Consider the following 27,953-nt stretch of genomic DNA (forward strand, 5'->3'; position numbering starts at 1 on the left):
GATAGCCCACCCTGCTGGTAAGGCCTTTTGTTAAGAAGCCAGGTACAACAAGGCAAGGATCCAAACAAACAACACTGGTAGCTTTGTTGACCAGGTCATATGATGTCCTGCCCTTGAACAGTACCCCTTGTCTTTTACCCTTTGCCCCTAGAAAATGAAGTTAGCTAGAGTCCCTGTGGCAGATTTAGCATTTCCTTTCAGTGTCTGCCAATCTATCAAAATTCAGCTACCGCTGTGAACCCATCAACTCAGTGCAAAAAAGAACAAGGCTTACCATGGACCCCCTCAAAGTAGCAATCATTTATCCCTTCCTGAACTTTAGCTGACCTTTGTAAGCATGCTAGAAGTTGAAGCATGTAGCACCTTGTCATGTACGATGTAGGCTGTGGGTTTTTCTCTCTCCCCACGCAGCCCCCAAATCAAAGTTTTTATTTCATTTCATTAATAAAAGTGTTGCATTTAGGAATAACCACTTGAAGGGAAATAAAGTCTTCAACAAGAGGATGCAATTGCTTTAGCAACATGCAAAAGAATAGAAACAAATATAAATATTCTACATTTACTGAGACAGTTAGCATCACTTTGTAGAGGAAATAAACAAGTGGATTCCATTCACAAAGATTTATTGGAGGGAGGAGGGGAGATATTGTTCGCAGAACACAATGATGCATTTATATACAAATAATTGCAAAGTAAAATGAATCATATAGAACATTCAGCTCCAAAACTGAGAATACAACATAACTACAATATATTGGCTAAATATTGCAGTGGTTTGGTTTTATTTTTTAAAGCAGGAGGGAAATCTAGATTGCGGCAAGGGTTATACACAGTGTAACTCCCTCTGTAAATTTAAACTGACCTAAGGGACATAATTACATACATCTCATCATGAGACAATATACTTTTTATTTGTTTGAATTTTATTTGTATTGGTGAAACTGACCTGAAACTGACACAAGTTTATTAGAAAAAGGACTCTCAAAAACAGAGTGGGCTGGTCTTCTTACTTAAGATGGATGTGCCAACTTCTAGTATGATTAGAGAAATGGATAACTCACTAACATCTGTGCAAACTACAATAAAAAGGGATTTAGTGTTACCCCAAGGAAGGTAAAAGAGGCTGTCTGTCCATTAAACGCTTTATTACAGTGCCAGCAGCTTTTTTCTAACTCAGTTATTCCTGCACAGAGCTCAGCACTGTGACTGCCTGTCATCCTTACCAGACAGTGCTTGGGGCTTCGCAGTTTTTTTGTGCAAGGTAGATGACAATCAAATGACTCATTGAGCAGTGAAAGCGCCTGACCCCTAGTGAAGGATTAACTACGGAAAGTGAGTGTGATCATGTCACACCATTACTTAGAATTTTCACAGTCAATTTCTGAAAATATGAGATAACTCCTTAAAGAGACAGCTCTTTCAGGAAGCGCTATGAGCCAGCAGAAATTCCCTTCCAGTACAAAGGCAGACAGTGCCATCACAGAGACATCTGCTTAGCTGCTCAGTGTAAACCAAATGCTATCCTTCTCAGGATAGCAGACAAGATTAAGAGCGAGCAAGACAGAAATCAGATGGCTTAGACCATTCAGGTGGTCTAGGCAGAAAGCAAAGTGATTATGAGAGAAGACTATGAAATCCTATGTAATGGCACAGTCTCCATTTAGGTTACTACAAGGACTTTTTAAAATACGAACTTTGAAAACTCTGGGCAAATGTAGGCGGACATTTCATGTGATCCCTCTTTTTATATTAACAGAAAAATACCTTCAGCATACCACATGAATGCAACTATCCAGCAACTGCCCAAACCCATTGAAAACAGCAAATGTTTTACCATGCTGCAAACATACGAAGACTGTGTCACATATGGGAATGCCTGTTCCTCCATGGCACAGCTGGACTACTGTAAGGAAATCTCAAGAAAAAATTCAAGAAATACTGTTGGGTTCACCAGCAGCGCTCAGGCACAGCTTTTTGTCTCTGTGAACCTGTTATCACTTTCTCACATTAAAACCCCCTCACGGTATAAGAAGAGAGGCTTGACCCATTAATCAGCAAATGAAGGACCCATTTGCTCTGTTTTTACATAACACATTTTTTTCATGCACAGTCCTAAATGTGAGATTCATCAAGTTTCCACCAAAAAAAAAAAAAAGTAATTCAGCCTAAGAACCTCAAAGCTTGGGCGTGCCAAAATGAGTTAACATCTGCTGCTGCCTGAATCTAATTGAAATGATTCATTATAAAATTTACAGATCTGCTTAATGATTTTGTATTTCTTTTTCAGAATCACCTTGTTCGCTATCTCACCTTAGGTAAGCTAAATTCAGCAGAGCTGTAGTTTCCCTAACCGTCTGGAGTTTATATACAACACTTCCTAATAAAAGTTATTAAGGCTGATTTTTCCTTTGACGTTGTGTTTGTGATTTTTTGTGTGTGTGAATGTACTCCCTCAGCGAAAAGCTGCATTATCATCGAAGAGACCCATTAGGGCACCTTGGAAATTTGGACCCTTTTACTAGAATCAGGGCTTAAATAGCAGTTTAATTTATGGCAGTTTTCTGGCTGATGGCATTTTTGCACTCATGTAAGGTCATCTCAATATATATCCCTTTAGAGAAAGCCAACACAAGAATCTTTTAATGCTTTTTTATTTTCAAGTAGCCAACTATTCAGCTGCTAAAACATAAGTCACATACAGAATATATGCACATTTGATTCTACACTGTTTTTTTAAAGGAAAGATCCTTTATGTGTGTAAAAAGGAGAAAAGTGAAAGAAAAAAAAAAACAAATAAGCATGTGAATAATTAGATCAGAGATAGATGCCACCTTTTCTCAGTGTTGAAACTGTGAGAGGAAAAAAAGTGCTACCATATAATTGACATAATTGATCTATTTTTTTCCCCTTTTTTGCTGCAGTAATTTTTTATGCATGCCATTGTTGCTGTTATTATCCAAGATGTGATCTTGTGTGGTTGATAATACTGACTAGATATGAAGACTGGCAAGTACCAGCCAATCACAAATCTATAGTGTCTATTTCTGCATCACCAGGTGCTATCTCATGGGAAATATCCTCTTTTTTGGCAGGCGCACAGCGCTCTGCATTATCTGTCATTTTCATTAGATTCAAGCTACAGCTGAGCCAAAAAGACTTAGTTCTAGCATATGTGCTCAAAATGGCCAAGATGAGATTGTCCAAATTCACCCTTTCAGGATTGTATTAGAAAACAACTGGAGCTAAAGCTAAAAATTAGAGCTACCAAAGTATCTGAATTACATTTGGGAAACTGCAAACACCATAAGTTCCAAAGATTTCCAGCTTATCACAGTCATCACCTCCAAAAGCTCCAAGGAGCCTATGTCAGCAATTTCTATGTTTTTCAACACTTCTTTTGTACAGACTAAATGTGATGATGTCAACAAAGAAGAACAAGGACATCACAAGAAGACAAAATCCTTCTGTTTTCTAGTGGCTCAGAAAACTACAGCAAGAAGCCACTGATTACATGCAAATGCCATATTTAATAGGTCAATGTTATTATATTCTGAGTCAGCACTAATGTATTAGTTGGGACTGTTGTTTATTAATAATTCTGCAGCTAAACTATATGAAATGGGACCATGAGCCTTTCTTCAATTACAATAAAATAGTAATACTGTATCCTCCATCTAATGAGGACAGGCTTAATTGGGATGGTTGCTTTATTAAGATACCTCCCAGGAAACTAATTTGGTATAATGTTAGTGAATAGCTGTGACTGCTGTTTAATTGGGATGGTACTAACAAAAACTCTGCTTAATGGGGATACATTTGGTCAGTACCAAGGGGTTAAGTGATACTTAACTTGGTGTTAAATGGGTGTGAAATTCTGAGTTTTGTTCTTTTAATGAAGACATGGCTAACTAGAGGTCAGGCAAGGAAAACAGGGAGGAAAATGTAATTCTATAACTATCATTTTTGTCCTCTCATTTCATTTCAAGAACTTTGAAAATGGCGAGTGACTCCTTGGTAGCATTCATTCTGTTCCTTGGATATAATATCTTTTATCCATTTTCTGTTAAAAATCATTAGTATCCGACTTCTAACCTGGTATGTTTTCACTGAAAGATTTCACATGACTGATTTCATATGATTTCATCTTGCATTTAGGAAGCGTTTCCAGGTGGTCACTTAGCCAAGGGCTATGAAGAAGCTTTTACTCCACTTAAATCTCTTTTAATTTCATGAGCTGAAGCACGAGCCTTCTGGTACCACTATATAAAAGGATGAAACTAGCAGGAACGCTCAAAATGAAAATCAAAAGCCATACCCATGTCCATTCTCCTGCAAGCCATCCATATGCATGAGAAAACGTATTTGTAGTAAAGTTCAATCTCCTGTAACAAGCAAATAGCTTGCACAGACCTTCCTCCTGCATGTAAGCCTTTTACTCAAGGAACTAGGGAAGCAGAAACAGCAACTTGATCTCAGCGATCAACACATATATAGGAAGTTACCAATAGCAGTACACCTACCAGCAGTTGTGGTACATACTAGCTAATAAATGTTTTATGTTAAGAAGTTTTAGTCTATGCAATGTAAAACCTTAATTATGAGCTCTACACCACATCTAAAACATTTATCAACCAATATTGAATAGCAAACATCTGTAAAAATCAATCTCTTTTTGTGGCTCCTTCGCAAACCAAGGAAAAACTAAATTGTGCATAATAAGCACAAAAATGATCAGAAGATCTGCATAACTGGCATAAAAAGATAAAAGGATATCCCATTATGGTACTACTGCATATCTTTGCCTACAAGTAGAAGTCAAGGTTTGTTGGTGACAGGAAATGTACTTGATGGCATTTAGTAAAAATATTTACAAGAAATCAAGTTAAAGTCTATGTTTTAAAATCCAACTTGAGGTACAAGTCCAAAATGGATCTCTGGTGATTGCTAAAATTTCATGTTGCTTTAAGTATTGTTTACTCCAAGTATTAAATTACACTATGTTGATTACTCTTGTACATTCACTCTATTTAGATTGATAGGGGGTGGGGGTGTGTGTTTGGGGGGGAATATGATGCTTTCTTAGGGCCAAAAGCCATAGAAATCAATGACAAAATACCTTTAAGGTCCTGAAGTTCAAATCAAGGCCTTCATTATAACCTATCTGCTAAATAAGAAAAATACAGAAACTGCCTTATATTTTGATTTAATTTATTGGCATGTTAATGGAAACAAGATGAGAGAATCTCAAAACATTTGACTGAAAGAACATACAAATAAACTTTCAAACTGTCTTTCAGCAAGTCTAAAGTTATTGAATATGTAAATTGCCCTATTAAAAGAAGAATTATGTCTTTTCCAGCAATCAGTTTAATTATATTGAAATCTTTCCATAGAGAAATCAAGTAGTCCTGCACAGGAAAAGTCTTTTAGAAAAGGGATCTCAGGCGTGACATATGAAAACCAGAAAAACATTAATGAGTTGAGAAACTATCGAAATGCATAGGACCTATTAGCTGTTACAATGCTGCACTAAACTGACATCTTCACTGGCATACCCTGAAACCATTCTATGGAGGCATCACTGCTCTATGCTGCATTTGGCCTTTTTGCCATGTCACTGATCTTCCATTCTCATAACTGGTACATTTAAAAAAAAGAAGAGCTTTATGAAACGTGGCTTTTGAAAGGAGTCAGAGATTCTGATAAGAAACACTCCTAACCCATCCTGAGAAGTACAATATAGGAAGTTTTTTCAACATTGCTATTACAACTTTCTTAAAAGAGTCATCTATGTTTTACGTTTCACTGCAAGAAGGTGAACTCAATTTTGACCAGGAAAATAATCACACAAAATTATACCTCAGGATAAAGGACTGAGGCTTCTCTAGAACTTCAGGAGTACAATTTGGCCTTAAAAACATCTGTGCTTACATCTTCTCCCTGATTTTTTATAGAAACTTTTGAAACTGAAGGTCCTAGCTGGGCCTTCTATTTGACAACGGTGCTAAGACACAATGGTGAAGGACATGAAATCCTCCAGCAGGCCAGGTCAGATGAGCTACCTAATGTTTATACCATACAACAACCAAAGGATTAATGGTCAAATGACCATCAGGGCTAATGTTCAGCTAGCTCAGCAGACGTCACTGATTGTAGTCCAAATGTGGCTTTGAGGGCACAAGGAAGATAACGGACCATACTTTGAGAAATCAATCTGTATTTTTCCTGTGGGGACAAACGAGCTTTTCGCTGCAGCACATCTGTAATGCTAATGGAGGCTCAGAAAGGCCCTGGAAGAGGTAAAATACTGCCTTGATTTTGAATGAGGGAGAATATGATTTGTAATTGGCCTGGGTCTTTGAAATTTGCTTACAGTCATTGTCTGCTAACTACTTTTTTCCTGGCTTTGTTAGCCAGGATCCTCGGTGTCCTATGATCTGTGGCTGATGAAGGTAGTTAAGGGGAAAACGTTGAAATGGCAATTTGAGTCTGAACAATTACTGCAAAAATTAACGAAATACTAAAATATTATGCAGCAAGATCTTTGCAAACTTCCCACATTAAACTGGGGACATTAGCTTCACTGCAACTTGAACTTTGAAGAGTTTCGTATCTCATAAAGTCTTTGGGGTATCATAGTTTTGTAACAAATATCCCTCATTTTTAAACCAAATATGCAAAATGAAACTACATATAAAGTCAAAATAACGAAGCAAAATTAACAGGCAATTTCTTTAAAGCTTATATTACATGTCAGCTAAATATTAAGTGTTGAATGTGACTGGTTTTTGCACAGTATGTAAAGAACCAATAAAACCTCCTTTTTCCTCTCTGTTTTTAGTAGTGTATGTAATCCCTAGAAAACCTACCAACAGCTAATGTAAAAACAAAAGCACCCTGTAGACCTATGTACTTGTCTCTACTCTGAAACAAAACAAATTCTCAGTTCTGTTAGGGTTAAGGGTTGGTGGTCTTATTTGAGTCCACAGTGGACAGTCATCTGCATGACATGGCTGGTATGCCTTTTGGCACAATTCAGTGTGATTGGCAGTATTTGCTCAGGAGAGGCCCACGGATGGATGATGAAGTAACTTCCATTATAGAATACAGACAAGGTCAGCTTCACGCAGAGAGTAGCAACAAGAAGTTCTGGTCCCCAAAGCCTTTGTCCTACTGGATGTACGCTTTTGTATTTTGCTGATACGCTTTAATGAAGAAAATGTTTTTCAGCTGTTAACTGCTATGTGCATGAAGGTTATCAAAACTGTGGAAAAAACTGCATCCCATGTACAAGTTAAAAAACAACTCTGCTTATCTACTGCATCTAAAATAATCTAAGGCTGTCATAGATGGTTTTGCAATACTTTAGATAGAATGATTGATTTTAGAGAAGCTGTTTAGACTGTGTCTCTCAGGAAAGCTGTCCGTAGAGCAGTAACTAAGAATAACAGTTGTGTTTTAAGAGTTATGCCCCGATTTGAGAGGCTCACCTGCAGAGCGTCTCAAAGTTCCCAAGCTTGCCTACAGAAATGGGATTGCTTAGAGATGGAATGGACCATTTGACATTGCTGTCTGAAATGAATTTTTCTAATGAAAAATCAGAGTTACAGTAAAGTAAACCCCACAGTAAAGCAAATAATTCAAACCCAATGAGCTTACAAAATTCAGTATGAAGTTAAGAGTTAACAGGAAGGTTAATAGGAGCAATTCAAGTACTGTGAGAGACATTCTCTTGCTACAGCCTGTTTTTTACTACCCAATAGTTCACGTGACAAATACATTTAATAAACTGAAATTCAGCTTATGCAAGTGAGCAAGTAACAGTTCTCAATCCTCACTTTAACCTTAGTGCTTTGGTACCTTCACTCCCCATGAGCCTATCCAAGACCAAAACCTCTGTGAAGAAGCAGCTGACAGGCTGTAGGAAAGCTCATGGAAGAGAAGTCAGCTTTTGCAACATGCCTCTTAACAGAATTTTCTTCAGATTTTTCTTTAACAGAAAGTAAGAATTTGTTTCTCTTACTTTGAAAAACAAGTGCTAATATACATGCAGAGATTGATATATATCCAAACTCTGCTTCACAGACAACGCAAGCTTGGGGACTGCTCTTCCCCATCCCATGCCTTTTGCAATCTAGCCCAGCTGACTAGAACTTTTTGAGTTATTAATTACAGTCTATTTTCTTCTTGGTCAAGGTCTGTTCCCAAGGTCACCAGGAAACACTGACAATATTCCACACTGTGTATTTAGTAGTCCACCTAATCCCTTTCTTTCTTTCTTTCTTTCTTTCCCCCTGTATGTAAAGCCATCTCTCATTTGCATGCTGCCAGACAGTACAGCTTGCAGGGGTGAAAGCAAAACGTACAGTAGATAATGTATCAAATTTATTTTCAATCACAGACAACAAAAAAAAACAAACTACCAAACAAGTACATTCTTAAGTTAGGAAAGAATGCACCTTGCTGGAGCCTCATGATGCTACTGACAGATTATTCCCATTATATACATCTATTTACTTTGCTAATCAATTAAAACACTGAAGTTAACATATGCCATATTAAGTGGTGCATATGCTATGAAACAGTTTGTTAAAAAAAAAAGCAGAAATACTTTTCGTGAACTTCTGTTCCCATCTGATGTTTTAAAACAGTCTTGAAAAATTATCATTTTCTAGCCCCAACACAAAAGCAATTCTCCCACCCTCTGCTGAGGCAGCTCAAGTTAATGAAGGAGAATTTACGGGAGAACAGAAGCAAACTAAAATACCCCCCTCTTTGGCATGAGATTGGCCTTCAAGTCTTGCAGAAATGTTTAGGGTTAAGTGAAAGACAAATCAGCTCAGAAATTAAACGTCTTGTCTTTGGGCAATAAAATTTGACTGCAAAAATCTCCTGATGACAGACTCATTTCTGCAGTTCCTCTGTGACACTATTCCAAGCAAGACTGGACATCTAAGGAGAGGGCCATCCCTAGGCTATAGTGCCTAGCATGCTAGCATATAATGCCCTATACCAACTGGAGTGGCTTCATTGCTGTCACACACATGAAAACAAGAAAAAAACAGGGGGTTTTCCCCTGCTTGAAAAAAAGTGGTAAAAAGGAAAAAAAAAGATATTAAAGAACACTGGTTGTTAAGATTCAGATTTCCAGGCCTTCCCAGATGGGACTGACAAGCAAACTGAGTGTGAATGGACACTAACACTTGCCCATCAATCCTGAGCATCCAGCGAATGGGTGAATATGTGCAAAATCTACCTTTCTTGGAGCTCCTTCCTGACTCATTTAAAATATCCATACACCAATCCCACTGTTTCTTGGACTGGATTCTTCACCATCACCCATTTAGTAAACAGCTACATGCTGCTCTTGGACTAGACCAGGGGTACCGAAAACTAAAAAATTAAACCAGCATTTTAAGACTAAATGTTCTAGTGCAGTTAAACAGCACTCCTGAAGTGCCCCAGGCGTCACACATCATTCTGATGAGGACATGTCATATTCTGATACTGACATGTCAAGCTTAGGAGGTTTAGACAGGTACAGTTAAATCACATCGCAGCATTGAACTTCCACTTCTAAAATTTTTATCTTGCTTGTACAGCAAGTCAGGATGGCTGGCTTTACGAAGTTGACTGGCCATAAAAATAAAAGAGGGAGAGGGTGGCTTACTAGGTCAAACAAAAATAAATGGGACGGGGGTGGGGTAGAGAAGACCTATATTGCTTTCCATTCCCTATGTAGACTTGTGCACAACCAACAAAAAGACTATGTGGAGAAAAAGAGAGGGAGCAGGAGTAGAATTAGCTGCTCTGATGATTCAGCTGCCTGCCCCTTGCCAGCATGCCCATTTCAGTTTGGAGTTCCAGGTTGTCATAGATCACTAGGCTCACAGGCTGTTCCTTTCATTGGTGGAGACAGTTCCCATGGCAGGATAACTCCAACTTCAAACCACGTATGCAGCACATTGCCATGCTGACCAGATCAAATTTGAATTTTTAGTGCATGGCAGGCACCAGCAGACTCAATTAAGGTAAGCTGCTAAGCTAAATTTCCCTTACTGCCCCTTGGCAGCAGCAGGTTCTCCCTCTCACAAATTTCCCCTGTCGAAAAGCAGCCCAAAAAGCCTTTCAAAGACCCCTGGATGCCAAGCAGAAGCAATCATCGAGGAGAGCTGCAGGGGATTCATGCAGTGCTATTAGCTTCAGCCGTAAACCAAGACACCTAACGATAAAATCAGTTATTCTCCTGTGAGAAATAAAGAGGAATGTGTGTGATGCCTCTTCTTCCTTGCCTTCCTGAGGAAGAAGCAAGGAAAGATCCATTTCCACCAGTAGTCCTCAAAATACCACTAGAAAGAAGAGCAAGCCAAGGCATGGAGACAAGCATGGCGATGTTAACTAAGGATGCAGCTGGAGTATGGTAGCAAGAATCACACATCAGCACTGTCCAGATGAACGCTTTACATCCTACTATGTAGCATATAATTTTTGCATTGATGGATTTTGCTCTAACCAGCAACAGCCCAGTGCAGTTAAGAACAGAACTGGGTGCTCTGGCCAAGACTGATGTCAGATATTCCTGTGTCTTTGTTTCCCATTTCCAGTGGACTCCTGTTACAAAATCCACTGAAAATATTTCCTTGCAGCATAAGGATCTGTAGTTATTGGGAAACAAGACATAGTCTACTGTGTTAGAGGGAAGTGCTAACAGTACTGGACTTCTTTTTCAAGAACTTTTCATTTAACCACTGACAACTGCTCCAAAAAGCCTGAAGAACCTCCAAGTGAATTAAAGCAATGCAGCTTGTAGAACAAGCTCATTTGAAACAGCCAAAGTTTCTTTCAATCTGCAAAGATTATGTATTGCTAATTCTTTAAATCACATCTTGGGCAATAATGCCGAGGTGTTTCTCAAACTGAGGGAATATCTGAACAGCTTAGCAACAAAAACGTACAACACTGTTTTCTAAATCATAGGAATTTTCACCATTGGCAGAAGTGAGAGCAGAATATAGACACTACTGAGTTTTGGAGGCTGTGCTAGAAGAGGGTAGGAGCATCTCAACCACACAGGTCAGCTGATTCTTGTCATAGAAAACCTCACCAGCCAAGAGCTCTCTAGCCCCAAATTTTATCAGTGGGAACTAACTCACTTCTGGGTTGAGGTTCTTTCTGGGAAGATTTTTCTATTTTTGCTGTTCAAAAGTTCCTCTGAACATGCAGTTTTTAACCCCTACATTTTTGTTCTCTGTATCACTTTCCCAGCTCTCCTTTCTAGAATCAACAGGAGTTCACCAAAGTATTGTCCACCAGAGTAAATTAAATAATTGTTAATGAAGAATTCCTTTTCCAAATAATACATCTTTGTGAAAGGAAAGTTGAAAAAAAAAAAAAAAAAAAAAAAAAAAAAAATCAAAATCACACTGTGGATTTAAACAAGTTTTTTGCAAGGTAAGAAAAATGCCACTTTAGAAGATATGGTCATGATTCTAAAGTAAGTACTTTAGAAGAGAATGGCTGAACCTGAGCCTTCTTCCTTATGAATCTTTTATTTCATACCTCTCTTTTCAGCTGTGGTTCCAAAAGCAAGAGAATGTTAAACTCCACATAAAATGCAAATACACAAATATTTTTGTACTAAAGAAATTTCTGATTTTAATTTTTTTTTTTTTCTGGAATCATGTTCTCTAAGTCAGGGCTGGACAGACGAAGATACAACTAGCCCATTCTTTCAGGGTTGGAGTCAAAGTCTTGGAAGACAAAAGTCCTAGGATCAAAGTCCTAGACCTTTCAACTGAACTGTTTTCCATGAATTTAAATCCCTTTGTCCTTTTAAACCAAAATTTAAACTCTCTATATTTCAGGAACATGACACCTTCAGGGCAGCAAGATCCTTGGCCTAGGACTTCAGCAACTTTAACTCCTCTAAGGTTTACAGCTTTTACCAGTCAGTCATCTCACTGAAACTCAACAACATACTAATAAATCACAATAGAGAATAACAAAATTCTTGGTCTTATAGCTGCTTTTTTTTTTTTCTTTCTAAAGTTTCAGTCAAAACACATTTCAGTCCCAGCACCCAATTTCCTTAAAGAATTAAAAAAGGCAATTTTGTGGTTCAAGCCTCAACTTCTGGTTGTTTGATGGCAATCAGAGGTCAACTCATTTTAAACTGCTTGATCATGTCATTTTACTTGACCATTTTTGCTTTAATTGCAGATCACATTGGCTGTAGCACAGTATTCTATAAATACTTGAACAATCTGTTCAATAGAGTGATAAAGCTAAGCAATTTAAAAAATAAGTTGAGCTATGTCACCTTCTTGTCAACTAAGCTACTAATTTAACTATATGTAGAACTTATATAATGAACTGCTATGCTGAGCACTGAGTAGAATTTCTAGTTATTCGCTTTCAGTGCTCATTAAGGTGAGAGATGACAGGACTGGCCACGTGTTCCTCTACAGCTGGATATCACCGAGCTTATAACTAACCTGGCTAGAACGGAATTAAAAACACTTATCAGCATTTAAGGAATGGAGTATTTCAGTAGTAGGTTAGTCCTACTTGCCCAAGCCCTCACATTTTACTGTTACTACTGTGGATGATAGTAGAGTTTTAATTATTACAACCATTTACATATACAGTTGCTAAAAATTGTTTCTTGTGTCCCTGCTCTGTCCAGGACATGACCTCTCTAAATCACCTCATTCACCCTCATCCTTACATTCCAGTTTTTGGGGGGCACTTTCACTTACTACACCACATCCTCATTGCAAAGGCTATTTTCAAAGGACCCAAACTGTCTTTAGCTGCCCTTTCCTGTTTGCCATTCTCACTCATGAGCTATGAGAGAGGAGGTTTCTTTTCAAAGGCTAAATTCCCCTTGGTGGTGGAAATGGACCACAAGGAAGCACATTGCATCTCTGAATCCAAGAACCCTGGGAGCCAGTTTGCCACAGTTAGCAGGTAGCTGAAACAGCACTTTTACTACCAGTTCAGCCCTCTGCTTCAAAAACACCTTTCTTTTCTTAGGATCCCCTCTTTGGAAACATCTGCTATACCAGATAACTTCTGCAAAAAAACCCAGCCTGTTGCCTGTGGTCCTTCACTTGGAAAAACACTGATTTAGACATCAGAGAGAGAAATTATTAATGTATTGCTTGATAGAACTCATTGTACCCTTCTGGACAGATGTCCTTGTTGAGTTCTGTTTGCTCAAGGAAATGACATGGCTTAAGTTTTGATGTATACCTCTTCTTTAAGGCATGTTATTGCTGAGAGAATACCTGTAAATGTTAAAAAGTATTTCTCACATGGATTTCAAGTGATTATATCAGGGCTGAGGAACCTTTTACTTGCTGAGAGCAACATAAACCTTCCCAAAGCATCTGGCAGGCCACACTAACACATACCCTAATGCTAACCTGTATTAACATGAAAAGAGGAACACGGCAACATGGAGCACAAGAAACAGAATCATGGTCTGTAGCAAGCCCAAAGGCTTCAAGTTGCCCAGTGCGATGCTATATTAACACCCCCTCTCCCCTCCCCCCAAAAAAACACAAAAAACCCCAAACAAAACCAAAGATTAAATAACTTTCCCAGGCCTTGTTCTCACAGGTTTTCCTCCTAAAGGATTCCCATTACTGTCCATACTCAATAGCACCTTGCAAGCAGGGTTTTACATTGCAGGAGTCACAGTATGCAGAAAGTATGCATGAGTCAAAGTATGCAGATTTATTATTCCTATTGAAATCTTACCATGTATTAAGTCAGTGCAAATTATGGACCAGGATACCTTTAAGAGTCTGAGCCTTCTGCCTCCTGCTTCCTGAGTAATACAGGGTCAAAACTGTTCTGTATAAGAATGAACATCTTAGGGATTCAGCTATCTTCTCAGCACACTTCTAAAAGCTTGAAAAAAACATGCTAATACAAATAAGAGAGCAACTTACTGGTTTGTGTTTAAGCTCTGAAAATGCATACTTCTTCCTAAGACATAGGCATGGATTTTTCTATCAGAGGCAGCTAGCAGCTCCCCTTCCGTTTCCACCTTTCATTTTAAAAGACTCTTTTGGCCTTACCTTTGAGAAATTCTTACAAATCTTTGTTTCCATCCAGCTTTCAAAGTATGACATGAAGAAATTGCTGGAGCTAAGGAAGTTCTTCCACTATTTCTTTAGTGCAGGGGGAAAGAAGTGGTTGCAGTTTACCTTAACTCCTTCCCTCCCACAAATACAGTCTCCTTTCTGATCTCAGACTGTCTGCTGAGTTTTCACAGAATTCCCAAGTACTGATTGAAAATTAATGTTTTAAAAGGCCAAGTCACCCTGCAGCCACCACACATGTCCTGCAGGGGAGCAAAGCCTTTATTTAATAGCACTTTCTCACACATCCTCCACCTCTGTGTCATCACACAGCAGCAGAGTTTCCTTCAGTGTTAGGATGCACATGCAGCCAAGAGAGTGAGCTTGCATACACAATCTGGTCCAGGTTCCCCGGCTCAGTGCATAGCTGCAACAGCCCACCCTTTCCAAGACAAGAACCTTTTCCTGCTGCCAGTAACTTAAAAAGTCATGTCATTCAAATAGTTTAAATCTGTCCTGAGGAATCAGAGTCAAATCACACGCCTGATGGGAGCTGTTAAGACTGCACAAAATAGAATTTGTTTCATTTCCTTCATCTAAAAAAAAAAAAAAAAATATTCCCAGGAAATTACATTAAGACTATTGAGAGATTATGATTTACGTTATAAAACTTAAGCACTTACAAGATTGGGAATACTAAAATTAGGTGGTCCATATAACTTCAATCTGCTTTCTATTTAAGTGTTGCATAAACTGTCTTCAATCATATTACTACTTTTCTCCACACAAGCCCTGCATCATGCAGTATATAGTTGGGGCACAGCAACTCGGGGAAAGAGGCAGCTATTCTAAGAATACCTTTTCAGCTCTCCATTTGGGTTTCTGCCTCTGATGCATTTACTGCAAGGAATGCCGAATTGCTTTGACATCTAATACCAGAGTATATGCATGCCTCAAAATTACTAATGATGTCTCTCCACAGGGAGATGGACAACACTATCTTTCACATTTTACAGGCAGCAGAGTCATTGAGTAAGTCTGGATCATAAGTTAAAGCCTCTTGTCCCCTGGCCACGTGCTCCAGCTTCCAGATCTACATATGTAATTACTGCTTGGTTGACTTTATCCACCACTGTAAGAGCTTAGGAAGTCTGCTATGCAGGCCCTATACATCCCATGGTGAGACACCGGATTTGTGATTGAATTCTCTTGCACATTATTTTTTTTCATGTTTTGGCCATGTCTTTTCTCTTCTTGCAGTAAGAAGTGTTATTGTTAACTTTCAACTGCTAGAGCTACTAAGGCAAGGAACTTACAGGTAATTACCTGATACGGAGCCTGAGTTTATTGCCAGAAAACAGTTCATCCTGTGCTCTAGAAGGAGAGGATGGGTGGTGGGGGGCGGGGAATCCCATTTTAAAAAAAGTATTACATGACCAGGGAGCTAAAAAAAAATGTGAAATCATGTATGTACCAGCCAACACCAACAAAAGTTTAGCTTGAATGAGTAGCTTAAAATTCCAGCATTTTCTAAAAGTCGAGTGTTTGCATGTGCAGCTACAGCATTCTTACAAGAGCCTGTTATGTGCTCAAAGTCCTAAGGGTTCTTTAGTTAAAGCAGTTTTAAAGATAAGTTGTTTACAGGAAAGCAGTGCAAAATAACATAATCTTACTGTTTCCTACATTCTTCTGACTTCCCTTATCTCACTTTTTCAAAATGGCAATCCATCCAGCAGAAAAAGATATTGTTTTTCTACCTTGGATCCTTTTCACATGACTTAAATTTCTATTATAGCTTCAACTCTGAATTTGTAAAGAAGGAAGGAACAGGATGTGAAAGTTGCAGTAAGAGAAGCAATTTCTGTGCAACGAATATTAGCTTTTCTGCACAGTCACGGTGAGTGTGATAAGCAGGCACACATGTACTATATGCACAGAATGAAACTTTTCCTTAGCAAACAGAAACTGAAATGTTTGCCCAAAGGATCAAAGATTCACACTGCAAAAGACTAATATTAGAGGGCAAGATAACCAATCAGTGTTCTCGGGCCACGTGCAGAATTGAGTATTCTATTTAACTCAGGTACAAATTTCATCCTTTGCCGTCTTATAGACTACCACAGTGACACAGACTCTGTGAATACAGAAGAGGTGAGTAATTTCTAACAAGATCCATGTGTGAAAGCATAGGTAAATACATATACAATTCATCATCTAAGAACTTGTCATTAATATAGGAATCACATTTCTATTCTAATGCCTTATCGTTTTTGGTATGCTTAAATGCAGCTAAGATAAAGGTAAATTGTGAACCCTTAACAGCGGTTTCTTACCAGTCAGACGAATAAAGTACTAATCAAAGACAGGTTTGGCTTTTGCAGCTTGATCCTATACGTAGTGAACTGGAAGGTGAGGTACCATAATGTCTTAAAATACCACTACAGATTGTTTCTATCCCTTCCAGGATTTCCAGGCTCATCCTATCATCTATGCTTGCTAAATAGATCCAATGAATGGTTATGTAATAAATACAGTAACATCTGGAAGCCTACAACATTCAGCACTGTTTAGTTAACATTTAGAAATGTGGGCTGTGTAAAATTCAGGTGGAAGAGCACTGATGCGTTACCAAGGATTAAGAAAATGCTGAGGGCTGTGTGGATACCGACAACTTTCCAGCATATCATTATTGTTGTTATAAATGATAACTATAATTTCCTATTTAATTTCACTCTTCAGAGTACATCCATCCTGTTCTTTTGGCTTCTCATTCCTCTTTTTTTTTTCCTCCTTTTCAGAAAGGATAAGAAGGCCCATAGCTGGCCTAACACGTGCATACCGTCCCGTTTCTAACAATGCCGCCTTACATTAGCGCCAAAGTCAAGCTTTTCTAAAGCACTGAAGTAATTCTGCAATGCCCTTACTGCTGTGGAAACTGCTGAGCAAAACCTTCGCACAATGGGTCTCCCTGGCATTCTTTAACCCTGTTGGCGATGATAAAGTCTCATAAATCTAGGTAAATCTTTAATTATACCTTAGGAGCACCCTGATATTATAACTATGAAGTAGTAATAAAGAATACGCTGACAATTAGCTCCAGTAAGTCTACACTTTATTGAACAGGGGGAATTGCTTCTAGGGTTAAACTAGAATTGCATCATGTGTTCTTGTTGCTATTTTTGGTTTTCCTTCACTAACCCGAATTTTATGAGTTAGCATATACACATAGAGCATATAACACCTGCCCTTTTTCTTTTTTTGGCAAGTATTTATCTCCTATACCTTTTTCCTTTTCTCTGGAACATTTAGAGTTCTTGGTATTGGAAAGCCATTTTGGTTTTGGAAAAACTAAAGACATAACTACATTTTTGCTGTGCATGGCTCCTTCCAGTAGCAGTTCTTTTTCACCCCATCTCTGGCTGAAAATTAGCAAAGGTGAGACCTCTTACTGCGGCTTTGGGGTTCTGGTGATACTGGCAGAAAATCAGACCATGTCTGACTGAAGGATATAGCTTTGCTTTTAAATGTCACTGCTACATTTGCATGTATTTTCTACTAGTATATGCAAGTTATTTATATATTAAGCCAAAGCATACATTTTAACTTGCGTGAATAATGCTGAAAGAATAGTAAGTTCTTTGCTAATTAAATCATCTTGAAAAATGGCCTAGGTAGTAAGTGACAGGATTAACAAGGGCACTTTGCAGGATTTTGATGTTTTCTTGATTAGATCAGGAGTATTTTATATAGAAACAGTATTTGATGAAGTGGTTTCAGCAATGTGAATGAATGCACGACCCTAGTTTATATCAGTATCTTCATAAAGAAGCCATCTTAGCTGCCAAGGAAGCCCAGCCAAGAGTGAAAATGACCTTAGCTCACAGCTAAGTAAAAGGTCAGCTGAAAAGAATAGTGAGAAATGTTATTCTTAGTTCTGATCCTTTGGGTTAGCCAGTGCTATTCCCAACTAATGTAACATATAGTACTGAACTTTAATAGGTCATTATTACAGGAATATTAGGTCTAAACTCCACAAAATTATTTCCACTTTTCCTTTTTGCAAGAAATAATGGCTTTCCTATTAATACAAGGAGCTTGCTGAAAAGATTATGTGAATGGGGACTATATTTTAAATACGTGCATGTCAAGATTAGAGACTTTTTTTGAAATAGTAAGAGAAAGGACCAAAATACTCCTATTGACAACAGCCACACAAATTCTCTTAGCCTTTTTCCAAATGCAATTCCTACACCTTTCTATTTTTAACCTAGAAGAAATAATAAAACTGTCAAAATGTTTACATATAGTGCCTACCACCTGAGGTCTCAGACTGCTCTGTCAATATCCTATTAATTGTATTATAAATTTTACAGAGCTGAAAAGTATAAAAATTCCCATTTTACAGATGGGGAAATGGGAATATTAAGAATTCATGCACTCAGTCACACAGGAACTAGCAAGAAAAGGGCTAGAATGAAGATCTCCAATTGCCCAACAGCAGAGCTCGTTAGATAGAAGTCGAGCAAGGAAAAATATTGCATTTGTCCCTGTGATTTCAGTCTACTAGATATGAAATAGTTTGGTACTAACACAATAGCAATGCATTTCCATGGATTGCTCCAGGAGGACGGCAATTTGGAGCAAGTTACAGTAAGTCTCTGGCCAAAAGCAACACAAATAGACTTTTACAAAAATAAATTGCAAAATAACAAATGGTAACAAATGCTTTTTTCATTGAAATATTAAAAAGGAAGGCAAATAAAAGCCAGGGAGGATTATTAAAAAGCTACCCTATCTTCATAAAAATTCAGTGTTGGTAAATGCAATAGCCTGGATTTAGTTTGCATATGTTATATTAATCCTGGTCATACTTAAAATGGAAGATGGAGGGTATAAAGAGATCACATTCAAAGCATTCTCCTTGAGATTTTTAAAACGGCAAAGAAAATCCCAAGATCACTCACAGAGAAGGAAATGGGAAAGGCGATATCCACTGATTCCAACCTATCTCTGACGATGTCATTCAGGCATTGAATTTGATGTGGTTTTATTTGTAAGGCTACATATATCACTTATATTTTAGCAGATCTGTATGCTTCAAAAGCAGCAGGATTTATGCCGTACTCTGGTCAGGTTTCCTCCCATTCACACTCTCACCATAGTTACCTCTCAGCCTGTGCATATGCTTTGCACAGAAAAGTACTCCAGTTGTGCAAAAAAACTTCAGCCTGTAAAAAACAAGTATGTTGCAGTGTTGAGATCTCAAAGCACCTTGCAAAAATTCACAGAATAAGCCTTATAAAACCACTCTAGGAACTACATACATGTTTTCAAAGACATTTTTTCGTGTGGCTTCCACACAAAGAGAACAGTTTCTCTGGGAGAACATTCTTTTGGCAAAACTTGAAATTAGAATTTTGTGTCTTCAAAATAAGTTGCAGCAACATAAGTCACCCCTAAAGGTAGATCTTAAATGAAAAAAAGTCCTTCCATTGGAAAACTGTTTATGCTTACCAAAAACAAAACAAAACCCACACTTTATGTAAATAACTGGATACAGGATCATAGGCCAATATCCTGTCAGCTACAGTTCTTTAGAAACTTATTTCGTTACTTCCTGTGTGATTTCACATTGTTTTTATTCCCTTCCTAACTGTAGTTCTGGGAATAGTTTATTGATTATGACTCACTGCTTGAAATTACACACAGATTTGGAAATCCACCACTTTCTCCACTTTTGACAAGTGAACTCAAGCTATATTAGAGTTTTAGAGAGCTCAAGGAACACGGCATGTCAAACTTCTGACACAGAGGCTGCTTCCTGAAGCTTAACTGCCCGTAAGTTACTCCAAAAATTCAGAGTTAGTAGAAGTGTAAAGAAGTTTTATTTGCTTCTTTTTATCTTACTATAAATTCTTTCAACAATGTTTGAGCTCACATTATCAGGTTCTTCACTCCTAGTGCTTTTTTTTTTCCTTTTGATGTATTTATCATTTTTCCCAGGGTACTTTTGAACAGATTACATCCAGCTTCATGTTGGATGAATTTCAGCTCTTCACATGCTCCAACACTCGGCACAAAAACTGCTTGTGTGATCTAGGCTTTGGAAAGTTATTTCCTAACTAGAGTAGGAATAAACGGATGTCTACAATTTAGATACTTTTATTAGGCTGCAATTTCAATCCAGTTAACAAGGCTCAGCTACAGTCCCTACTCTGCACATAGTTTCTGCTTGAACACAGATAGACTTGGGACATGGCAAAACTTCTTTGCGGAGCTTAGTGGGCTTGGTTTGGTTTTCCACTTCCCTCTGTTACAATACAGACTGCCCACATCTGATGGGAAGATAAAGGGTGTAAAACATTGGTATTATTGTAGGTATTAAACTCTTTCAAAACTTTGATTGGTGTCTCCTGCTTACATTCCCAGGATTACTCCAAATTCCAGATCCTGTACCAGGAAAGAATTTCTCCAAGTGAGATAACAGGGAACTTGGGGACAGCAGAAGTTACCCCTTTCTGTACTAAGAGAGTTGATTTTTTTTCATATGATTTTTTGCATTTTTTACCTACTAGCACTTCCTGAAGTTCTTTTCTGTAATATTTCCACATTTCAGAACTGTGGCACTATTCTGTTAGTAAAGGCTTTATAATTATTTTAGAGGTGTGTTTACAATATAGATGTGTTTATTTGTTGGCAAGTGCTTTGTGGTCTATCGGGGTGAAGAGGTGCATGGATCGGGTGTTGCTTTGCCAACAAGGATCCCTATTTCTCTTCAGAGGCTGTGAGTCTTATTCCTGCTGGCAGAGTCCCATTCCTTCCCAGTTCAGCATCTCCATGGACAGATCCAGAGGTTTTCCACTAGCAGATCATCTGCCCCATCTCAACTTCTCCCTGGCTTGTTACAGCTGCCATCACATAAGTGCCTCTGCAGGCACCAGGAATCACTTATCACGCACTGATCCTCAGCTAAAAGTGTGGAAAGCCTTCTCCAGGCTGACAACACAATAAATAGCTAATACTCAAAGTTAAACATCAATTACAGTTGCAACTGGAAAGCTCCAAGCACACTGGTGGAACAAAGCAAGCACTTTTTTTTTCCTAAACACTTACATTTTAGGAAGCTCTATACCTAAAGGTAGTCTGTGTTTGCTATTTGGAAGTGAAGCCACTATTCCTCTAATTCTGAGCCACATATTGACAGGTTGTCACCTTTCAACTGCTTTCCAATCCACCAGACCAGAGGTTTCAACAAATGCATTTTGTATGGGTGCTAAACACACATTCCTGGAGTTCCAAATAGATCTAGTGATCCCAAAGCACAGGTATTCCAGATTTTGGAAAGACTTGCCTTTTTTTTGCCCTGAACCTCTTAGGTTTGTTCAGTGTCTGTGATTCAAATATAAGATCAAGATAGATTCACAAGAAAGAACTATTAATGTAGTCTTAAAAAAAAAGATTTTATCTATTATACTGAAAGTTAAAATTGAACGTTAAATTAAAAGCAACAATGCCAACGATAAAAAAATATGTTGATAGAAATGTTAAATAGGACAATTTTACTGTAGGCAAGTGGTTTCCAACTTCAATTGAATTCCTAATTAAAGCCATGACTGCTATTTATTGTGCAATATGCTTATTTGGTGCTGCAGCATCTGCTGCTTGAAAGCAGCATTCACCCTCCTCTCCTGGGTTAATTTAAGTTCACACGCCTCCCCTCAGTTCAGCGCTGGCACTGGAGTCTCATAGAATGGGAATTCAGCACATTACAGAGATTTAGTACCTATTCTAAAGCCCAAATCTTCTTTAATAAACACATTCTAAATACTAAAAAACTTGTTTAAAAGTGGCAGGGACTGCACATAGAACATCAAGGTGTCCCCACGCGTGCCATTCACTCCCGATGTGCATAGGAAGTGTCCACAGTTTGAAGTCCTCTGTTAGGAGGATTGGATAATTAAAGGGAGAAACCTCCCTTTGCAGCCCACAGTTCTCTCCCCACAAATGCAGCCACCCTGAAAATAAAAGGCAGGGCAAAGTGCTTCCTTTCTGCTCCTCTTTACTTCTTCAGCAGTCTCAGGCACAGTGATTTATCACCAATGCAGCTTCTCTCCCAAGGAATCCTTTTGGAGCAGTACCACAAGATCCAAGCAGGGCTGTGAGCTGCAAGGCTGGGTGCTCTGCAGACGCAGGGCAGGATGCTCTCTTTTCTCTGTATTTCTTTTGGAATTTAAATGAACAGGCAGACACAATTGTGGGGTAACACAGGGGTCAGCATGGGAGAGCTATTTGCCCATAGTCCCATATGGAAGAGGCCAAAGGGGAAAGCGTTGCACACAGCGGGCCCTCCCCTGCCAGCACAGCATCCTTACACCTCACCGCAGAGGGCAGCTGCTGAAGACAACTTGGCAAAGGTGGCAGTTCCTCCAGGTAGGGCCCAGACATAAGCCAGAGCCAGTGCCCACCTTAGAGTAGTGCCCCCAGGCTGACTGAGCACAGACACCCCTTCCACCTTCTCAGGGAACTGAGGCTCCCTTAAAAAGACCGAGAAGATAAACCTCTAAATCCATATCAGTAAACACCTCTTTTCTGCTGTGGCAAGAAGGGTGCAAACATTTGTGTCAAAAAGTCAGGAGTTTTGCACTGTCCTCGGAGAGGTATAGCCAGTAGTGTCAGGCCTCGAAGTCTATGTTGAAGGAGATGGAGGACAAGGAGAGAAGTTTGGTTAAAGTCACTCATGAAGATGCTGCATAGACAACAACTGGCAAGATAGACCCACTTCCTTCAGTGAGGGCACAGGAATCGAGAAAGCATCACAAAAAGCAGGACAAAGGCTGGAAATACACCTACATATTTTCTAGATAAGCATCTAAAGCAAAAGTATTCATCTGAACCAACTCACATGTGCCTAAACTTCCCACGGTTTCAGTTACCCATAAGAGAGTGTCAGCACTGAACTGCCAACTGATTGTGGCCATCAGAGAACCGGGGCTGGAGGAGACCCTAGAAGTTACCAATCCTATTTTTCCTCCCCCAGATTACGATCTTTCTCCAGCAGCACACAGCCCAGCAGAGTTGAGATTTCAGCCTTTGTTACCTCCACAGCAATGCACCCCATTTACCCTGTCAAGAAAGGCAGGGACAAGCTTTACTCTACAACAGAGACACTGCTGAATCAAGACTCCTCCCGTACAGTCAATCCTTTGCATCTCTCTCAGCATGCCGATTCTGGTAGTGGATTTTTTATTTGTTTTTCCAGGGCTTATGTAAAACATCTAGTTCTTCATGTGACAGCCTGGAGGTCCATTTGGCTGCTCTTGTCCAGGGCTGGCTGTACTACGACCAACCAGGAAACAGATCAAAAAACTGAAAACCTTTGGACAAAGAGCATGCAATTGCCAAGGACCATAGAATATGACTGAAACATTAAAGAATTTTTGGTGACTGTTTGAGGGAGAGAGAGAATTATATGTTAAAACATAAGAATTCTCTTCCAGCACAGTTTAAATTGCTTCACAATACTGATTAAAATAACAGAACATTATAGCTTGCTTAACTAAACATTATATTTCTAAATCCATTTTCAATTGTTTTCCTTCAATTTAAACATTTTGAACAATTTTATTGCTATTCATACCTGCTTGATTTTTTTTTATTAGAAATTAAAATGCATATTTTTTTATCTAGGTTACATAGTGCTGGTACATTTAACTCTTTCAGATCTGCAGACTGAGCACAGGAGAGCTATCAATGCCATAAGCACAGTGCCTGTCCATTAGATTAAAATATTTATATTAAAAGACACTTTTTGGCAATAATGGCAGTTGAGAGGAGAAAGAAATGAACAAAGGAGGTAGAGGGAAGGAAGGCTGGGAAGACAGGTAGAAAGATAGAATAAAGTAAAGCAAAGGGTATAAGTGACAGCTTCAAGATTAACATTCCATTGTGCTCATTTATATCCCTTCTTTACATTTTGGGGGTTTCTCTTCCTAACCCCCTCTTGACAGGAAAAACAAAGCAAAAATCAAGAAGTTTTAAGAAATAAGAAAGTGAACCACTTGTGACTAAAGAAGTATCTTTTAGACTGTGAAATAACAGTGAATTGTAAATACACTTCTGTAGCAAGACAGGCACCTAGAGTTCTTCTCAGACAGCTAAGTAATAATTATGAATACTGAGAGACAGCCAGCCTTGTCTGGAGTCAAGCCACACACCATTCGAAAACCCCTCTTTTGGCTTAACACCTCCCATGTTTCCTTTTCCCCAGCTACCCTTCACTCCTTCTCTGGAAGGCTTCTCCCTGATGGCACGAGTCCACACCACCACCCTTCATAAAGTGGGAATCCCCCCTGAGTACCTGGGTGAAGATGGTATAACTGGCCCCATCACATTTATACCTGAACATTTGTAATTTCCCTAAGTCAGCAGGGGACGTTCAGAGACCACTAAGTGCTGGTAACCACATCAAAACATTAATTAACACAACTATATTCCCACACAAATAAAACATTAATATGGTAATTTCTAGCCTATAACCAGCTGGTATCTTTTCCCCAGCTATATAGATAGTAGGATTAACAGTGCAAAGCAAGTATTATAACAAAGTCAAATTAATATCACCTTTTCCCTGCTTTATAATTCAGAATCAAACAATAAATTATAGAAGTCCTTTAGAAACCGCCCCTCGTGAAATACTTCTGGATCCATCCTCAAGGTGTAAATCCCTTTCCATCGAGTTCTCCTGGTTTCTATGTAATTCAAGGCTACTTAGTGACAGGATCTCAGCCTAGACAACTGTGACCATCAGATGGTCCTGCTCCACTCACTGTCACTGACTTTGTCTTCTCTCCCTAGCTTTTTCCCTCTTAACACTTTTGAGAAGAGTCCACACATTTTTCAAAGGTAGTTGCTACGGATCTATTGTCATACAGACAAAAAAACCAGGAAGAGAAACACCGTTTGGTCCAAGATAAAAATAAGCCAGAAGAGTTTTATGTGTGAGTGGTACTTGGTTACTACTACAAAATTTTTTTTTTTTAATCTTCTCAGGCTCAAACTACACTTGTCAAAAAAGCACACACGTATATTTCTCTCCACTCTGTAAGAATTTTGGCATCGCCTTCAATGATAAATGCATTTCATGAACGTTAACACATTATACATACATAATTTGAAAGAACTATGGGGAAAACAAGCAGGAAAGATATGAGCAATGTCAGTTACTGAAAAGCTCACATTTTCAAACTAGTGTTTGGCTAATTAAAATTGAATTAAGTGACTACAACATTAACTATGTCAACTATTTAGCATAAAAAGTTGTTAAATATATCTTATTGTATATAGGAAGATCCTTGCAATCTTTAATTGTAAGAAATAGTCATGTACTATTTAATTGCATAACTTAGTAGGATATAAAATTCAGTCACATGAATTATATTTAGTAAAATATTTTAAAACATGTTGTTTTTAGGATTCTGGAGTTTTATGGATAGTGTAATAGAACTGAAGCACATTCTTAATTACATAATTATTTCCATTTTCAAAGTCCAGCTAACAGCATCACTGGTCTTGTTTTTACAGTCTAAGGTAGAAAGAGACATCAAGTGCTTTGAATTCACTTACTAAGAAATAATTTTGAATTCTTACTTTAATCATTTTTCCCCACAAAATTTTGACCAAAGTTAATCCAATAACAGACCATACAAAGTCCTCCAATTATTCATGGAATCTGTGCTCCTCGTGATCATACATACATAAACATATATAGAAAACTTTTGGCAACGCTTTAAGTTAATACTAACTTTATCATAATTAACATGTTTAAAAAAAGACTAGAACAAAGCCTGACGAGCCTGACTATGTCTAATGAGGATTTTTTCTCTTAAAAAAAAATTATTGCCATTAAAATTCTGAGATGGGGAAATCTGAATCCATCTTTTTCCTTCACCCATGAAGAGACTGTCCTGTTTCTTCATCTATCACAACGATCATCTTTTGTTTTCAAAATTAGATGGCTTTCATATCCTATTCACCTCCCAGCATATACAGACAGTTGTTAACTTTTCCAAGAAGTCCATGCTACATGTTGCTATACATAAACACCATCAACAGTCAGGACAGGGATGAGGGTAGAGAACCACTCACAAAAAAAAATCTGGTGATACTTAACATTCATTAAAGTAACTCATTTTAAGAGTGTTCTCCACCCTACTTATAGCATGACTCACCAATAGCCAGACTCCTGGTATTGGACACCCAGTTCAAGGACAGAAGCCCAGCACATCGGGGAGAGCTCTAGCTGCTCTTTCAGGACCCCCGGAGACCTTCATCTCAGCAGCACTTGTTTACCTAGTTTCCCACAATATCACATGCCCTCCCTCATTAGCAATCAGGAGTTTGCCTCCCAGCTTAAAGGGGAAGTAGCCTGACTAATACAAGATAATGGAAAAGGGAACATGCTTTCCACAGCCAGGACAATAAACACAGTCTCTTAAATTAAATCTCTCTAAACTAGAAATTTCAAACTTTTTTTTTTAATACAATCCTAAGTGGTAGCAAGAGCTGTCATTCCTAGCTCTCCATACACCACTTTGATATAACTCATCTATCACTAACTCATTTGAAAGCCACATTTTATGAAGCCTTGAGCTAAACTGCAGCTAATCATCTGGGCATGGCCCAGAAAGCATATCAGTGATCATAAGGAAATGAGAGAAAAAACAGATGGAAGAAAGACTAAAGCTTCTCTTCAGTTATCTTCTTGACGAAATTCACAAGCAAGAAGATGTCACAAGCCTTTGGCACTTCTGCCAGTCGTGCATCCAGCAGCGCTTGCCATTGCAGCATAGGCAGACATGCTGAATGGATGCCCAAGGCCATGCCAAAGTATTCTATAATTACAGGCATCTTTCACATATACCTAATTCCAGGTCCATTTTTTTGGTGTCCTTTTGTTAGCAGCATAGCTATTTAAATGGATACTCAAGGTTATACCAACATACAGCATATATCTAATTATCAAAACCATCATGCACTGAGGCTGCAGCTCGCCCATCCAGTTCTTCATACCAGTGGGCAAGAAGCCCTCAGACTCATTGCAATAGCCCCACTTTTAGACCTAACTTCTTAGAGATTACCAAGTGAAGCACCTTAAATAGCAAAATTAAAAAGCCAAAATACAGGGCTTAACTTCACTCTGTACAATTCACAAGCAAGAAAGGAAATTAAAAAAATACAAAACAGAAAAGAAACTTAACTACAAAGGAGAGGCACATACATAGTCCTTACTTTAGCCACAGCAGCTGTGTCACTGGAGGTGAGTTCACGAGCTAGCAAACCCACCTGCGTTCACTCAGTGCCTCCCTTAAATTCCCCAGCTCCCCTTCTTTCCTTTGAAAGATGTAGCCAGATCAGGTGATACCACTCAGGCAACTCCCACTGCTGTAATTCTGTATGACCTCCTTTTGGGTTTGGGTTTGGGTTTTGGGGTCTTTTTTTGTATTTAATCCCTTTTAATTGTCAGTTTTCCCCATCTCAATTTCCCCTGAGTGTCTTGTTAAAATCAAACAATACACATTGTTAGCAGGCTAACACATGATGTCTTGGATAGAGTCACACAAACAAAATTATTAACCATCAAAATCAAGTGGTCTTTATACCAGTTGTTGAACCCATTCTAACTTAATAAAGCAAAGCTTTGATTCCACATTTAAATTCAGTTTCCAAGTTTCATAAGTAATACAGACATATGAAAGCTAATAATTACAAGGCCAACTGATACATTTTATTGCCATTGTTCATGTGACGGGGTGATCCACTGGATGACAATTCTGTTTTAAAGTGCTGTTTTGTGATCATCTCGAT

At 38.5% G+C, this 27,953-nt stretch overlaps 1 long non-coding RNA gene across 2 annotated transcripts in view; it reads right to left on the bottom strand.

Annotated features, from left to right (window-relative positions):
* LOC137669386 (uncharacterized) overlaps window positions 1-26,415 on the bottom strand; it is an 89,624-nt gene extending 63,209 nt beyond the window's left edge. For both annotated transcript variants that reach the window (XR_011049091.1, XR_011049090.1), the window contains exon 1: window positions 26,318-26,415. This is a non-coding gene — a long non-coding RNA (uncharacterized lncRNA). The remainder of the gene's footprint in view (window positions 1-26,317) is intronic.
* Between the last annotated feature and the right edge of the window lie 1,538 nt (window positions 26,416-27,953).

Source organism: Nyctibius grandis, chromosome 12 (assembly GCF_013368605.1).
Source record: "Nyctibius grandis isolate bNycGra1 chromosome 12, bNycGra1.pri, whole genome shotgun sequence".
Taxonomy (NCBI): domain Eukaryota; kingdom Metazoa; phylum Chordata; class Aves; order Nyctibiiformes; family Nyctibiidae; genus Nyctibius; species Nyctibius grandis.